Source organism: Strix aluco, chromosome 4, assembly GCF_031877795.1.
Source record: "Strix aluco isolate bStrAlu1 chromosome 4, bStrAlu1.hap1, whole genome shotgun sequence".
NCBI classification, from domain to species: domain Eukaryota; kingdom Metazoa; phylum Chordata; class Aves; order Strigiformes; family Strigidae; genus Strix; species Strix aluco.
Window position 1 is genome coordinate 108,139,644 of NC_133934.1, and position 16,468 is coordinate 108,156,111.

At 41.7% G+C, this 16,468-nt stretch overlaps 1 protein-coding gene and 1 long non-coding RNA gene across 2 annotated transcripts in view; one reads left to right on the forward strand and one right to left on the reverse strand.

Moving 5' to 3' along the window:
* The window catches only part of NRXN3 (neurexin 3), a 1,036,510-nt gene that overhangs the window by 630,658 nt on the left and 389,384 nt on the right, over positions 1-16,468 (forward strand). The gene's annotated exons all lie outside the window — the stretch shown is intronic.
* Positions 1-16,468, reverse strand: part of LOC141923517 (uncharacterized) — a 76,199-nt gene that overhangs the window by 47,657 nt on the left and 12,074 nt on the right. The gene's annotated exons all lie outside the window — the stretch shown is intronic.

Genomic DNA, 16,468 nt, shown 5'->3' on the forward strand with positions numbered 1-16,468 from the left:
TTTGGTAGTGTTTTATATTTTCTCCTTCATCATATTTTGGGCTATTGTTTAAGTAAAGCTAATGTAGCTAAAGCTCTGCTTTCTGAACTATGAGTGTAAATCTAGGGTATACCACTTAAAAAAGATCCCAAACCTCTAGCATTCAGGAGTAATTACCCCAAATATGGCTGTAGCATGGTTGTTGTAAGCAGCAGTCTTTATTATCAAAGTAAACTACATTCTCTGGGATTGTTGCAGATTTATAACATTATAACAGTTGAGTAATTTGTCCCATTTCATGTTACTCTTCCATCTGCTGGGACACTTCAGCGCAGCAGCATCCAGGCACACTATAATACTTTTGTATTTTCAAGTAGGGTACTGATTCAAATACATATATTCCCTCTACATAGGAACTAATCTGTGGAGACTCCCCTTGAGCCTATTATTCAGACTGAGTACCCAAAAGCCTGGCCTGGCACCGACTACAGAGGGGGTGAAAGCAGAGCAGAGCAGCTGTGGTTGGGCTCCCTAGGAACAACTGGATTTGGCCAGCACACTTACATAACCTCAGCCTTGCATCCTCTAATGGCAGGCATCTTCAAGAGCTGAAGTAATGACAATAATTTTTCCTAGGGGCTTAAGCAGGTCACAGATTTCTTCCTGCAATGAGCAACAGGCATTCTGAAGCGACAGACCCTGTCCTGGCATATTGTAATAAGAACTGCTTCTGAGAGGAAAGGTTGCAGTGGAGTGGCCAGGTGCTGTGTGGGACTGGTAGTGAACAAGGAAAAATATTTGCAAGGGCAAATACTGCTGGTTCTTTCTTGGTGCTTGGGGAAAGGGGCTGTTGAGACAAGGAGAGCTGCTCAGCCCAGCAGAATTCCCCTCAGCTTCACTTTCTGTCTGCAAGATTTGAGAAGTTTATGGAAGAGTATCTGAGCAGTATCTAATGGGGAATTAGGCAGGGATGCTTGCAGAGAAAGGAGTAGAAGATGGGCTTTCATAATTGAAACAGAAAGATAAGGAAAATACATACATAACAGAAGAGTGGTGGAAAAGGGAGCCCTGAGAATAGGCTTAGGAGCCAGGGGCTCAAATTTGATTTCTCACATCTTGTTCTGTTGGATAAGTCACATCACCTGTCTGCCTGATTTTTCTTATCTGTGCAATGGGGAACATATTACAGATCTCTGTTTAAGGGGAGGTCTGAGAATTAATGGATGCTGATAGAGTGCCTGGAAGATGAAAAATGCTGAGTATTACCACAGCAAATAGTAACCCCTTTGACTCATTTATGATCTTATTACCACCAAATGTCTATCTGGCTTCCTGTCATTTCAGCTAAGCCTCCTTCTGATCCTATTAATACCAGGGGGAAGATCCTCAGCTAGTGTCAGTTGTCACAGCTCCATTGACTTCAATTATTTCTCTTGCACAAAATATTTCATCCAAAGCACTTTGAGTGTTTGAGAGATATTGGCCAATTAAGCACCACAGCCTCTACAGGAGGTATAGAGTCATACTACAGTTAGACAAACTTAGAAAAGAAAGGTTAATCAACTTACCCAAGGTCAGGAAGAAAGTGTAACGGAGATAAGAAAACGGACCAAGAGTCGTGCTCCTTGCATGACTTGGCCAGGTTTTGCTCTGTGTATCAGGGTGGATCTGAAGCCACTATTGCAGTCTCTGCCTTTTTCAGGTTCTTACTGGTATGAGACAGAGCAGGACTTGCTTTCTTTTCATGCTCTCATACACTTTTAGTTTTTATCATTCTCATTTTATTTGAGGTATCATAGGAAGAGAATTATGGAGGCTACGCATATAAAAGCTGATTCCTCACCTGGTATAAATTAGAAGGACTTCCCAAAGGCAATGGGAATATGATGACTTATACCTGAGGATCTGGTCTCTAGGGCTTATTTCTGACAGAGTATGGCTATAAGATGCCTAGGGATTTTCAGCCTCCAGTCACTTATGCACAGGCTTTCTGAAGCTGCGGGAAGCTAAACTGCCTACTGGTGGTGATTGCTTTTCCAATATAGTGCAAGTCAGGACTTTATCATCATATGTGCAAATGATTCTCAGTAAGCTAGTTTGTGCCCTCATGCCTGCTGAAAGTCCAAAATGGCTGCATCAAAAGGCGATACTTAGAATAGCCCCAAGTGGAAATACTTCAAATATCCAGAGTAACTGCTGTTTCTGAGATGGGAATTTTTTTCTCAGTGTGGGGAGTATTTGTGCAACTTCAGCATTTTATTCTGCAAATTTAGACCCTCTTTCAGGGAAGCTAGTGAATGCAGTGATAGTGGAGTTTAATTTATAAATAGCCAGCAGACAAGCATAAGGAGAGGCAATGAATAACTCACAGATGTAACAGTCAAGAGATCAGTTGTGACATAATGGCAGAGCAGCAATGCAGAGCTGAGGAGCAGTGCTCGGCCAGGTCAGCACTCAAAGAGAATCCACAAGTGTAGTGTTTAATTATACATACAGTTTTAAGTCCAAAATCAACTTTTTTTTTTTTTTTTAAAAAAGAAAAACAAAACAAAAAACAACCCTCATTCTGTTAAATCTGCAGCTTTGATGTACTGCTCATAGTGCCCACCTAGGAAATAATAGTATGTTGTTGGTTTTGGGTTGTATTTTTTTTAAGCTACAAACAAGCTGAAGAGGAAAGCCTATCAGAGCTACGAGAAACTAAATGTATTTATAAGCTTGAGGTCTTCATTTCCTGAAGTAGCTTTAAAACCTGATAGTGTACTGTCTTTGTACATTGTGTTAAAACCAGATTATATCAAAATACCAGCTATTTATTATTTAGGTAAAGAACAACTGAATCTAAAATGTGGTGTGTTTTCATACTTGGGGGAAAAACCGGTCACATGTCTGTAAAGCTCATGAAGATATCATGAAGGTATTACATTGAAATAGATATATGCAAATATGTTTATACACACATTTATTTATACATCGCCAGTCAGAGAGGGACCTGAGGGTGTTGATTGACAGCCGGCTGAACATGAGCCAGCAGTGTGCCCAGGTGGCCAAGAAGGCCAATGGCATCCTGGCTTGTATCAGAAATAGCGTGGCCAGCAGGGACAGGGAAGTGATCTTACCCCTGTACTCGGCACTGGTGAGGCCGCACCCCAATTACTGTGTTCAGTTTTGGGCCCCTCACTACAAAAAGGACATTGAATTACTCGAGCGTGTCCAAAGAAGGGCAACGAAGCTGGTGAAGGGTCTGGAGCACATGTCGTACGAGGAGCGCTGAGGGAACTGGGGTTGTTTAGTCTGGAGAAGAGGAGGCTGAGGGGAGATGTCATCACCCTCTACAACTACCTGAAAGGAGGTTGCAGAGAGCTCAGGATGAGTCTCTTTAACCAAGTAATAAGTGATAGGGCAAGAAGTAATGGCCTGAAGTTGTGCCAGGGAAGGTTTAGACTAGATATTAGGAAGCATTTCTTTACAGAAGGGGTTGTTAGGCGTTGGAATGGGCTGCCCAGGGCAGTGGTGGAGTCCCCATCCCTGGAGGTGTTTAAGAGTAGGGTCGACATAGCGCTGAGGGATATGGTGTAGTTGGGAACTGGCAGTGTTAGGTTAATGTTTGGACTAGATGATCTTCAAGGTCCTTTCCAACCTAGATGATTCTGTGATTCTGTGATTTAAGTAAATGCAGGTCAGTTCTGGGAGAAGCCGGGTCTAAGAATTCACAGGAGCACTGGAGGAAGGGCTGAGGTGTATGGAGAGGAGAGGAAAGCAAGGGGGAGGATAGGGCAGCTAAGAAACTCAGCTTGATTACTTGTGTATTTCCCTTTCTGCCCCTCCACAGACGTGTACTTCAGAACTAAGAACTAGTACTTTCTAAAAAAGCCTGCTGTCTAAAATCCTGGAAATTCTTTTTTCTTCATCCCTATGCTAAGGTTAGACATTAAATTGGGCTAGACTTTCCTGACCTTTTCACCAAACATATCTTGATATAAAAACACTTGGTAAGGACTCTTCATCTATGAAAGGAGATGAAGCTATGAAAAAGAGAAGGTTCTAACCTTCAACTCCAAACTGGAAAAACTGTCTGCTTTTTTACTCCTTCCATGTAGAAAACTTGCTCCCTAGCAAGGGGAAAGGGAGATGTGTGCACTTTAAGGTCAGTAGCCACATATGGGCTATGTATTTGGTCTTCATGAGAGCCTATATGAGAGGCATGTGGTCCCTCTTGGAAATTTCTATCACATGTACTCTTCCATACCATCTTAGCCTAGATTTTTTCCACTGCCATGGGAACCAGAGGTCTTGATCGGGAGGAGAATGGGAACTTCTGCTCTGCCAGGAACCCAACATAGAGAAATCGGGCAGTTGTCCTATATGCTTGATATGTCCAAATGGTGACTTGGAAAATGTCACCTGGCTATTTGGAGGTGTTGTCTCCTCAAGAAGATAATGGTGTGCCATGGAATGAACCAAAGTCCCTGTCTTCCAGAGAGTGGGTACAGGGTGGCTTCAGGTGTTCCTCATTTATCCCAATGAATGTGTAAAAGTGCCAGCATCCCTCTTAAGGGGTATAGAGCTAAGAACAAATATGCATTGTAAAGTGCCAGAATACTTTGTTATTAAGTGTAAAACCTGTTTCTGTTGACAAGTGCAAGCAGTCTTTACTTTTTGCAGTTAACAGGACCCTAGGGACTTCCTGTTCATTGGAAAAATAAAAAAGCAAGGGAAAATATTTATGTACAAGCCTAATATTTTTTGCTAGAGCCTGCACAATTTAGTCACAGACCTGCTACAGGACACTGAAAGGCCAACTCTACTTTTATATGGCATTTTAGAAATCTAAAAGCACTCCTTTTGCAATAGTATCTCAAAGACTTAGAACTGGTGTGGTCAACCTGAGTCCATAGCAATACAGTAAATGGGTAGGGGCTGTGTGAGCGTACAGTGTCCTATAAAGCAAGCCTGGTGGAGTTCTGAGAACACAAAAATTAAGCTTACATTTTGGATTAATTAAAGCCAGTGCAACATCAGTTCCTCAGCCTCTCCTTGTATAGCTGATGCCTCAGAGTTAAGTCCTGTATCCGTTCCTGGGAATTCCCATATGGGCCCAAACAATCTTCCCATCCTCGAGACTATGAGAGTGAAAAACTTACTAGTATTGCAGTGATGGGCTTGTGCAGAGGTATCTCCCTCAGGGGGATGCAGGATTGCTTCCAGAAGATACTACTCCTCCCCTCCTACTTTTTGGTAAAAGGAGAGACATGAAGGCTTGGGTAGCTTGCAGTGGGCTGCTGCCAGTTGAAGGGGGCTACTGCCTTCATGTTACTGGCCTCCACTGCCTCTTTGTAAAAAGGTAAGGATACAGTCCTAAAAGAAGAATTTCTGTATGATCAGGCTATAGAGTTGAGATTTTTTTCTGGCAAGGTCCTGCTAGTAGAAAGGTTATAGCTAAGGAAGGAACCTTTTCCTTCTCCTAAAAGAGTTATTTTCGTCCTCAATGGTGCTACAGCGTTGTTGAGTATCTATCTACCTATGGTGCAGGAAGTCTGTCCATGTCCTTGCATAAAGAGCTTATACTGATGGCTGCTGTGGCTGGCCTCTCCAAAACTGTGGTCTGCTGCATATCCCTCTGCCCACCAAAGGGTATTTAGGACTCCTGCTGGTCATGGATTGTTCCCTGGGGGACAGGAGTATGTCCATCTTGCTTCTGTTTCAAATGCTGTTATTAACATGTCATTTCTTGACTACATGCCAAAGCTTTTGAAAATACACACTGTACTTAGGAACAAGAGGATGTGATGTGAGGACATGGTAGGTGTGGGACATTCTGCATGATCTGGTGGGGCGTACAGGAGAGGCAGGCGTTCTCTGCAAGGGTCATTCTCGGAGGAAATTCCTGGATGTCTCTGTTCAGGTAATATTTTTTGGTCAGGGAGAGGGAATGCTATAGGAGCTATGTGCCACCTGGCTGCTTCAGTGTCACTTCTGACATTTAGCTAATATACAACTATAGTTCTCACTCTCATTTTTTTCAGCTCTAAAGAAATGTTAAAATGTATAAAAGCCATCATGTTATCATCAGTTTTGATGATAGCATTAAACAGTGTATTAAACCATTCCCTTTGGTGTACAATTCATACCTCTTAGCCTGGAGGTGCATTTCTTATTAAAATATCTCAGATCCACATATTGTGAAATAATATCCACTGAAATTTCCTCTTTTTATTTATGTATTTAAAAGAAGTTGGTAAGGGATTTGGGGAAACAAATGAATTTACCACCTGATAATAATGTAACATCGTAAAAGGTACAGTGCTTATTCTGAGAGTTATTTTCTAAGAGATTTTTAGGCATTTCATTCAAATTGGCTTTGAAATGAGCACTGTTCCAGATGGACTAAAAACTATCTGAATGTCCCCAGGGACCACATGTTGAGACAAAGATAAGGGGACAGTAGCGTTGAAGGGTGCTTTAAAAAAGATTGGGCTGCAAGATTTCCTTTTGCTTCAAATCAAAACAGTCCAGATTTACAGAACTAGTGGTTTTGATTACCTCAATTTTAATAATTTAAAACTGAGTTTTAAAACTGATTGCAGAGGGTGCTGATCACTCTTCTGAAATTCAGGTTCCTGTAAGGGTTCTCAGTTCAACACCTGGCTATTGAGGTACCTAACACCAAACTACACTAAAACATCAGTCTGGCTGAACAGCTGCAGTGTTAATGTGGAAAGGGGTTAAGTAATAGTCATCAGTTCTTTTGTCAAACAGGGAGGAACTGCAAGCCCCAGAGAGAAAAAATGCAATATGACAAATGGTCTGTGTTGGTGGATTTGCCAGAAGAGTTACATGCAGAGCTTATATAACCGAGCTCATATCTTGTGCCAGTGTGGGGCACGGATAGCCACTTAGCTGTACTGGGGAAAAGCACGTTTTTTCTTGGTGTAATTGTATCTGTAACTGTGAGTTTCTCCTCAGAAGAGCCGAGTCCTTTGCAGAGGTAGGCAAGAGGTGAATAATTCATCCAGAGAGAGCCATACAGGGATAACTTCTTGTTTGGACAATTCCAAACTGTTTTACTTCCACTGTTTTCTCAGGTTCCAGCAGTGCCCAAAAGAGCTGCCTGCTTGGGGTATCATTGTGGATTTGCAGAGGTTGTTCCTTGGGTATATTTGCCCTGCATGATCTGGCCCTTACCAGGCACATGTGCAGTATGGCAAGTGGCTTAATACTCCCCCTCCCCCCCCCCCCCCCCCCATTCTATTTCCTTCTTTTATAAATCACATCTTTTTAATTTAAAAGTTTAACAAAATATGACTTTTTGGGCTGTAAAGGTCTACATTTCTAGGATGTAGATGGCAGCCTCCCCATCCCATTATCTGTGCTCTCTTTTGTTTACTGTTCTTCTTTGGCACTGAAAATGTAATCATAGTCACTGGGGCCCCAGTGGACCTCAACTTGTTGATTAGAATTGGATAAACTAGACAAATTCTGGTGGGAATGGATAGCATTTATGATGACTACCTGGCATTTTTCTCTGCCCTTTTTTATGTACTTGTCACTGTATTTTCCCACATCAATCTCACAAAACATTGTTTTGCTCATGCTTGAAATATTGATATTATCCTACAGCAAAGATAAAAGCACATCACAGAGCAATATGGCTTGGTGATAGAATTATCTGCAATACACAGAAATCTCTACTGATGTTTAGGGCTGGCATGGTATTAAACACATTACTTTTGCTGACAGGCATTTTCATTTCCTTGCATCATGCAGGTAGGGGAATTTGAAGGAAATCTAGTTTTCAGTTCTAGATTTGTTCAATAAAAAATGTAAAACAGAAATGCTGGTGGATATGGTAGCATCTCTTTAAATCAAATGGAACTCACTGAAAGTTTAAGTAAGTTTCAGAGAACCCTATGTGTTTTTATGTGTATATGTGTGTTTGTATTTACAAATGTATCTATCTTTATATAAATATTTATATAAAACCCACAACTGTTCCATATTTAACAAATATGAAAGGACCTGGGACAATGCAAAATCAAGCAGTTAAAAATTAGTGTCAGTGAACCTTGTGCTCTTTTGGTATGGGCTTTATGATGCAATCTTTGCTAACATCTTTACTCATTATTTCCCCCCCTACGACTTTCTCCCCATGCCATGCACAGAAAATAAGAGCTTCTGGCATAAATTGGGAGTCTGCTCTCAAAATGACTGCTTTGTACATTGGATGCCCACTTCAATTTTACTGAAGTGGGATGTATAGAGAATGAGGCAGGGGATTCTAACAAGGGATGGAGGCCTCTTGAGCAAAGCATTGATTAAGGGACATCTCATTCTGTCTATCCCTCTTTTTTCCCCAGGGTTATAGTATGATACTGGGTAAATTGCTAAAATCAATTTTTTTCTCAGGCCATCCCTGAATTATGTGTTCCTTATGTTCTGGTCCCCAACTTGAGATCATATAGCTTGGACAGAAACAACATTGAGTCCTGAAAGCAGCAATCAAGTCAGCACTAAATGTGCTTCAAATGTGTAAGGTGCCATAAGGTGCTAAGCACTCTGTATAATCAGAATTTGTAATCTGGAATTTCACAGTCAATACTAGTGAGCATTTTGACTTCGCTGTTCCTGAGCTCTACATTGTAAAATGAGCATATCACCTCAGAAAGGTGTTGTCCAAAGTAATTAGTTTTTGCAAAACAGTCCAGTGCTCTGCTGAGTGGCACCACAGAAAAGTCCATGTGGAAATAAATTACCCTTCAGAGTAGGATTGGTATAGCATGCATGAGAAGGGGCCACAAATGGAGCAATGAAGATAAAACATAGTATCAAATAACAGCACCTTCAACAGGCATTATTCTTCCCGTGTGCTGAATGAAGGAAAGGTTATGTCAAAAAGAATAGCATGTGATCGTATAATTAGAGGCTGTATCAAAACGTACATACATGAAAACCAGGGTTTGCTTTTATGCTGTATTTGTGCAGGAATTTATGCCTAGAAATCAACAATATTAAAAATAATAGTGGTTACTGATGATAGGATGGGAGATAACCTGATCTAATGGCTGGGGCATGGGCAGAGACTGCTCCACCCTGATGATCTATTCTGTCCCTCACTGCTTCAGCTCTGCTCTCCGTAATTTGGAGGCAATTAATATTGCTCTCTATGTACTCTGTGGCACTACATTCCTTTATAGTTTGATACCATACACTGTACAGATATAAACTATTTCTATGTAGTACACAATTTATTTGTGGAGTTGCAGATTTTGGAACAGTATATGTTTTCAGGGTTGCGCATTCACTGTAGAATAAAACTGGATGTTCTGCTGCTGTACTGAATAGACTGAGAGCTGATCAGAGCATGCTGGGGTTTTCAGATGCTGCTCGGGTTAGGGAAATCAGGTCTACTGCAGCCTAGAAGGCAGTAGCTTTGGAGCAGGAGACTCCGAGGTCTCTCCTTGCTACTGCTCCACAGTTGAATATTCTGCATGAATCTGGTGTAAATTATTAACTAGCAAATGCTAATTTTTCTGTAACTGATGAGGTATTCACAAGACTTTTGAAAACTTAGCTGAATATAACCAAGTATTTGTTTATGCCAGTATTTGTGACTGCAATGAAATTTGTTAGTAGGCCAAATTAGCAAGCGTACAGAAAACGAGATGTCAGTGGTACTACATAATCTTGTCAGGCTGTTTCCCCAGGAAAAGCAGAGGTTTACCTGAATGTCTAGCACAACTGATACAAAAAAATTGTGCTGATCCTTAACCTTCGCTAGTAGCGTGCCTTCTCATTGCTAGCAGGCCACAAATTGTATTTAGTATGTGACTCACTGTAAATGCAAACCCCTTGCTTTAGGACATCATGGAGTTGAATTGTATGTGGGCTGCTGGGATCACACTGGCCAGGGGTGATTCTAGCTGCTTTTGCAAGAGGACTGCTGAGGTTATACTACATCGTTTTTGTAATTTAGTCTTTCCTGCTGGATATGACCTCAACTTTTCTCTCAGGTCTAAGCCTTGACAGTTAGAAAAAAACCCCAACACTTCCCTCTCATCAGAAGGTCAAGTGTATTTGCTCTGGTTAATTCCTAGAAGGTGAGAAAATACGTATAATTTTACAGATTTCCTTTTAGAGCAGAAGTACCAAAAGAAGGACTGTTGTCACCATTTCCAGCTAGACTGGAACCTGCCGTCTTTTGAGATCTGTGAGAGAAATGGTTATTTTTCTCAAGAACCAATGTAAAAGCTTTTAATCCTATCCAAAAGGAACATGCCAGGTTACCTCCTGCCATCCCCTTGAATGTGCCAGCCATGAGTAATACATTAATATGTAGACTCTACGTATAAACACACCCTATAAACAAAGGTTGATCCTGTGCAGTGGAGTTACATTACCTTTTTAATTACTGCTTGTTCTAGGTAGTGTTCAGGTCAGTGCTACTGAGCATGTTTCTTTGTGTGGCAATTTATATCGTGTGCAGGTTTCCAGGGGCAGCATGGGGGATCATATGGCTGTGGGTTGTGCAAAGCCTCTGTGTACATCCATCATTTTCAAGGCAGCAGGAAAGCTCATTCTTTTTGCCAGGCTTTAGCTGCAGGAGCTTGGATGTGCCTCCTCCTCGGAGCTCCTGTTGGCCTGCCGCGCAGGGAATATTCAGCATTCAGTGTATCCATTCTGCAGCCGCCTGGCAAAGCACCAAGCTTGAAAGAGGGCAGGAGAGAAAGCATAACCCTGTTTAAAACTACTGATGCTCATCAGCAGACTGGTATTGCAGAAGAGGAGAGGTAACATGGCTGCATAGTTCATCCTTATGCAAATAAAATGCCAGCCAGCAATAGTGAAGAGGGACTATTTCCTCAGATTGAGAAATGCTGCAAGCAGCAAGGTAAAGAGATGGGGTTATGCATGTGCTACTCTTGCTCCTTGTCCCATTGTAGCCCATGAAACAGGGACACAAGGAAGGAAAAAAGAAAAGGGAAAGAGGTGGCTGGTCACAGGATAGAGGAGATAAAGAAAATAAGTCAGATTCCCTGGCAGGGTGATTAGTTTTAGGAAAGCTAAGGAAGTGCAAGGGAGAGCACTGTTGCCTACCCAAGTTTTACCTAGGTGAGAAGGCCAGTAACTAGCATGGGGCCACAAAACAACCTTATTTTAGCTTTTTGTTTTCTCACTCGGAAGACAAATAAATGCATATTTAAATGATCACAGAAGTTAAACACTGCTCCAGTGAAGTAGCATTCTGTTACATCTGCCTAGCAAACACCTGGGTATGTCTCTGCAGAACACAGATTTCAAAATGTTCACTGATCATGGTGTGTCATTGTATCTGCTCATTTAATTTTTCTGAAAAGAAATTTTCTAGATATTACAGATGAAAGCATGAAAACACACCCCCAGTTTTCCTCTCCCCTTCCCCAAATCCAAAAGTAAATGGCAAATAAAACAAATGCTATTATGTTTAAAAAAAAAAAAAAAAAAAAAATCACTCTTTTTGCACTGGAGGGGCCAGCTCCCAGATTTGGACTTTAGAGGCTGGTAGTTTTTCTAGTCCAAGCTTCTGGATTGCAGCCTGAAATGGAAAGGCCCACATTTCTGCTTGGGAATGGACAGACTGTGCAGACTGTGCCAGGTGGTGAAAAAGGAAAATGATGTTTGCGAGACTTAATTTTTCCAGTGTAGAAGGTCTCTCCTGAGTTGGGTGTCAGAAGGGGCCCAAGAATGGAGTATGTTGCAGTGGATCATGTGCAGGGCTTGCTTGCAGAAGGTTCCTTTGCAGTGGACCTGAGGTTCCCCTTCTGCGATGCTAGCTCTCCTAAATTCAGTGGCTGACTCTGCTCTTGTGGGTTAAGTTGCAGTGTTCTTGTAGATTATATGTGTTGCTTGTGTTCTTGTAGATTATATGATGACTTAAAGAATAAGTTTTGTCTGATTAAATGCTATCCCATTTTGGAACTACACATCTCACTTGACAGTGGTGCAGGACACTGTAATGCATTAACACAGTTCTGCTCCTCCTGCTACATAGTAACACCATTTTGCAGCATGTTTTGTTGAACAGACTATAGGATGTGATCATTTCTTCGAGCCCTATCCTTGGCTGCAGAACAAAATGGGACACTTCTCCTGACATCTTTCTGGTAAGATCAGAAATGCAATCCATAGTCCAGAGAGACTTTTTTTTTTGAACTGAGAACACCAAGGAATAAGCCAGATCAAGGAGATAGGAGTGACCTTTGGGATGATGAAAGAACCATGGTTGGTTGCACTAAAAGGGAAGGAGCTGATTCGTTGAGGCCACTAAGCATAGTCGAACTCTGCAGTTCTCCCTAATACTCCAGTTCATAGAGCAGACAGTGCTGTCTGCGCTCATCTGTTATCACACATCTCCCATAATGACTTACCACAATACCCATCTTTCTCAGCATGGCATATCTACAAGAGTCATATCTATAGGAGCACCAGTGTGGAAGCTTGAGCTGTTCCTACTCATCCCTTTTTAAATGAAATTGTCCTAGCTGCACTGCTGGCAGTAGGGCTGGTGTTTTGCAAAGGCCCCAACACTGCCTTTTCTGTGGCAGTGCTGCAGTCTCTGGGGTCACAGCTCTTGAGGATTAGTCACTGTCTTGAAGCTAACAATAATAGAAAAGAACCAAGCAATGAATATGCTTCAAATACATTTTTAAAAAAGTGAGGGAGCCCATCTGTGCTGTCACAGAAAGGCCCTGGTCTGCTTATGCCCTAGCTGGAGGAGTTTTCAGCTTTGTCTTTACCTATGTGCTTACCTTTCCTCCTGGCTTCCCTGGGTAAAGCCGTACCCTGCACTATGGTCAATGTTGCTGTAGGAGAACACCAGGAACTCTGCTGTGGGTCACTGCAGTCCGCTGGCCCCAGGAATGGTGAAGGGCAGTGGTCTGAGAGAGTGTGCCTTTTTTAATTAAGAAAAAAAAAAAAAGAGCAATCCATTTTAGATATGGGAGAGAAAAACGTTTGGAAAGCTTTTCACTTAACAAGGCTCTTCTGTGACATTTAGATGCATTTATACAAGTTAAAAAGGAATTTGGCACCTTCCCACCTCACTCAGCAGGCTTAGAAGAGAAAAAGCAAATAAAAAGACAAGATTACTTGATATGTTGCTTTGTTTTGTTCGCGTGAAGTGTTGTGCCGTTGATGCTGGCTGAGTACTATTACAGCCCACAAAGGGCCTTGACAGAGGAGTCATATTCAGTCAGGTCCAGGGCTTGCTTTCTAATGAGGAAAGATAATTATCGTGCCAATCTCTGATCGCTTTTTACTAGGCACATTTAATCTGAGGGAAGATAAGAGCATCTTCTGTCTAATACAGACTTGAGAGTAGGGCCAGCAGGTGTAACAGAGTAATCACTCTGAAGGATTTGTTCATTATTTCCCAGAAAGAGGGGAAAAGTCTTCATGACACCATCTCTCTCTGTCTTCACTGCTCTTGAGTTCAACTTGTGCAGTTTGACTGTGGTGGCCCCACTTTTCCAAGCACCTTTAGATCCCATCAGAAATACTCTTGACAAGCATTTATTACTGGGTTTGACAACCAAGTAGTCTTGCTCCCCCTCACCCCTTTTCTGCTTGAAAGAGAAAATCTGAGGTGTGTTTTATGGGAACCTGATGATGTGCACTGTGCTGAGGCATCTATTCCTTGGCTGTAGAACTCTATGGGCATGGTTGTATGCTTGCATACATTTTTGTACATTATAAATGATCTCCATAGATGTGCATGCTACCTATCTGAGTTCATGTGCATGAATGTGCAAGTGTCTTTTCTTGGAAAACACACAGGTGCCCATCCCAGGGGAGCGTACAGATGAGCACATGCTCAGGGAGATGTTTACTTTTACATACCTGAGTGCATTCATGTCTACAAATTTATGGATTCTGATTATATGGGAACTCTAAGACTACCTGGCCGGCTGTAACTTTGAGAAATGTCTTGAGAATTCTCTTGTGTCTTAGTTGCAACACAAATTCGTGGGGCTCCTGCTTTTGCACACTTCTTCATAACATAGATTATTTTACTGATCCTGTTTACCAGTTGGTCCCACAGTCACACCAGAGGGGTTGCCACTGGGTTGGGAATAAGTGGCTCTGGATAGCACTGTATAAACTGATTTTGCTTCAGGGAAAAAGGCAAACAGAACTAGATTGTGAAATATAGCAACTTTAGGAAATTGCATCTTCCTTTTAGGACAAGGTATTGGGATTCTCAAGCAACGTAGTCAGATGTAGAAGTTTGGAAACAGCTCCAGCTAATGCTTAAAGTGTAATTTCAGTAAGATTTAATTTATTTTGTCTTTTACTTTAGTCAGCTCTTTTATAACATCTCGGTGATTTCTGTTTCCAACAAGCCATAGGTTTCTGCAGTGGAGGTGCACATTGAATGTGAAAACAGCTGGTGGGACAGTTATGCTTTAGATGCCGGGGAGGTGGGTTTTGCATGTTAGCTGGATTACTCCAAGATCAGTAATGGAAAAGTTGGCAGGATTTGCTTGCTGGCTTTAGCTATCAGCCTTGACAACTCATTGCAGTGAATGGAAGGCTACAGACCTCACAAGCCTGCAGTTTTATGATACCTGCAGCTTATCACTGCATTGGTTTATATATGGTTCAAGATCTTGTCCTTGTATACTGCTAGATCAAGACTAGTATATCTTGATCCTATAGTCCACTGAATAGGCAATTTTTCTTGCACTGTCGCAAGGTCCAGCAGTGGGGAAGAGGAACACCTTGACCTCTTTTGATTCATTCACACTCGCCCCTGAAACACAAATTTTTCTAAACACAAGATGTGGCACTAAAGTTGCACTATTGGTTCTGAGGGAAGAAAGCTGTGAGTAAATCTTATTGATCCACATGCCAGTGTCCAGCTGCTGAAACAACTGTTAAAACAGGTGTGTCTAATTTTAGCTTTTGAAACAGCTGGGCAAAGTGTTGGCCGTGTTTCAGTATCTTTTGCTTAAAGAGAAGGCAGGTGGCATTCTCTGAACATGCTGCTATTGAATTAGAGACACCTATTAATACTGGTGAGTCAACTTAACTTAATTCTCTCAACCTGCTAACAAGAGCACTTTGGAAAGGATTGGAGAAGAATGACAGGGTACCTTGAATACACCAAAAGGGAAAGAGATCGCAGGGTGTGTGTTCTAGCAACAGCAATTTAATCAATTTAGGTGCATCTGTGCTACCCATCACTTTGCTGGCTGTTTGTATTTCTTTTGCCTGGGTGGCTTGAGGCATGTATGTTCTAGCTGTATTTTTTTTAATGATGGCGTACTCCATTGAAGTGAAGATTACACATGCACATGAATAGATAGTAATGTGTGAGAGAGAGAACATTAAAAATGCCAACAACCCCCCTGCTCTGGGTGATTTTGTTTTTGTTTTTGTTTTTTTTTTTCAAAATCAAGCATTCAATATTGATGCATGCTGGAAATAAATGTAACATCTTCCCCTTTCTGTTTGTGAGGCAGAAATAATCATTAAGTGAAACATGTTTGTACAGTTAGAAAATGCTGTAGTTGGTGAGCCCCTGTTTTAATTGCTATAAAAATTAAGGTGTCTGAATAATGAAGAGGAAGGAGGGGGTCTAGTAATTGAACTTGAATGCCACCATGGGAACCTGGGTTGTGTTTCTATCTCTGCAGCAGGGTTCTAGAGTGATACACTCTCCCTGAAAACCTGTATGTTATAGAAGTGAGTGCTGGACAGCAGAAGTAATACATTGTTATCAGTGTACGCTTTTATATTGGTCTCTTTGTGTCCCCGAGAACAACAGCTTTGAAAGCTGATCACTGTATGTATTGAACTGTGAATCCCTCCCCCCCCACCCCCCCACCCCCCCCCCCCCCGTTAGAAAGAAGCAGAGGGGGTAAAGAGAAGATATTTTAAAAATGAGGCATTTTGTTCACATTCTTTAGCAGCATCTGATCGTGCTAAGGAGGGTATAAGTAGAATCTAGCTCCTCCAGATGTCAGCTATTTAGAGACACACACCAGAAGTTCTGTGGACAACAAATGACTGAATCCCACGCAGGATGCTCTTCTTGGCAAGAGAAGAAATGGGAGTGAGTGGGTGAGCCTGTGTGTGTTCCTGTGCAGGATGGGATGGGCAATTACAAAAATGGCAGATAGAGAGGGAAAAAAATGAAGATGGATGGAGGTAAAAATACCTGCTAAATGCCAGCTGTCCTGCTTGGATGGTGTGGGATTGTTGCCTGGGGTAGTCTCAGTGCTTTGTCTAGTCTGATTTTTAACCCTATAAGCTTTTGTACCATGACTTATGTAACCTAAGCTATGATAACCTCTGTATAAACATCTGGATATGTATTATTTTCAGCCTGTAACTAGCAACTCGATAATGAGAATGATTTGTTGCAATACAGCTTGCTGGGAAAAAGCAAAACAAAACTATTAGACCGTCCTCTGTTGAAAGCAAAAGCTTTTCAGGGACATATTTCTTT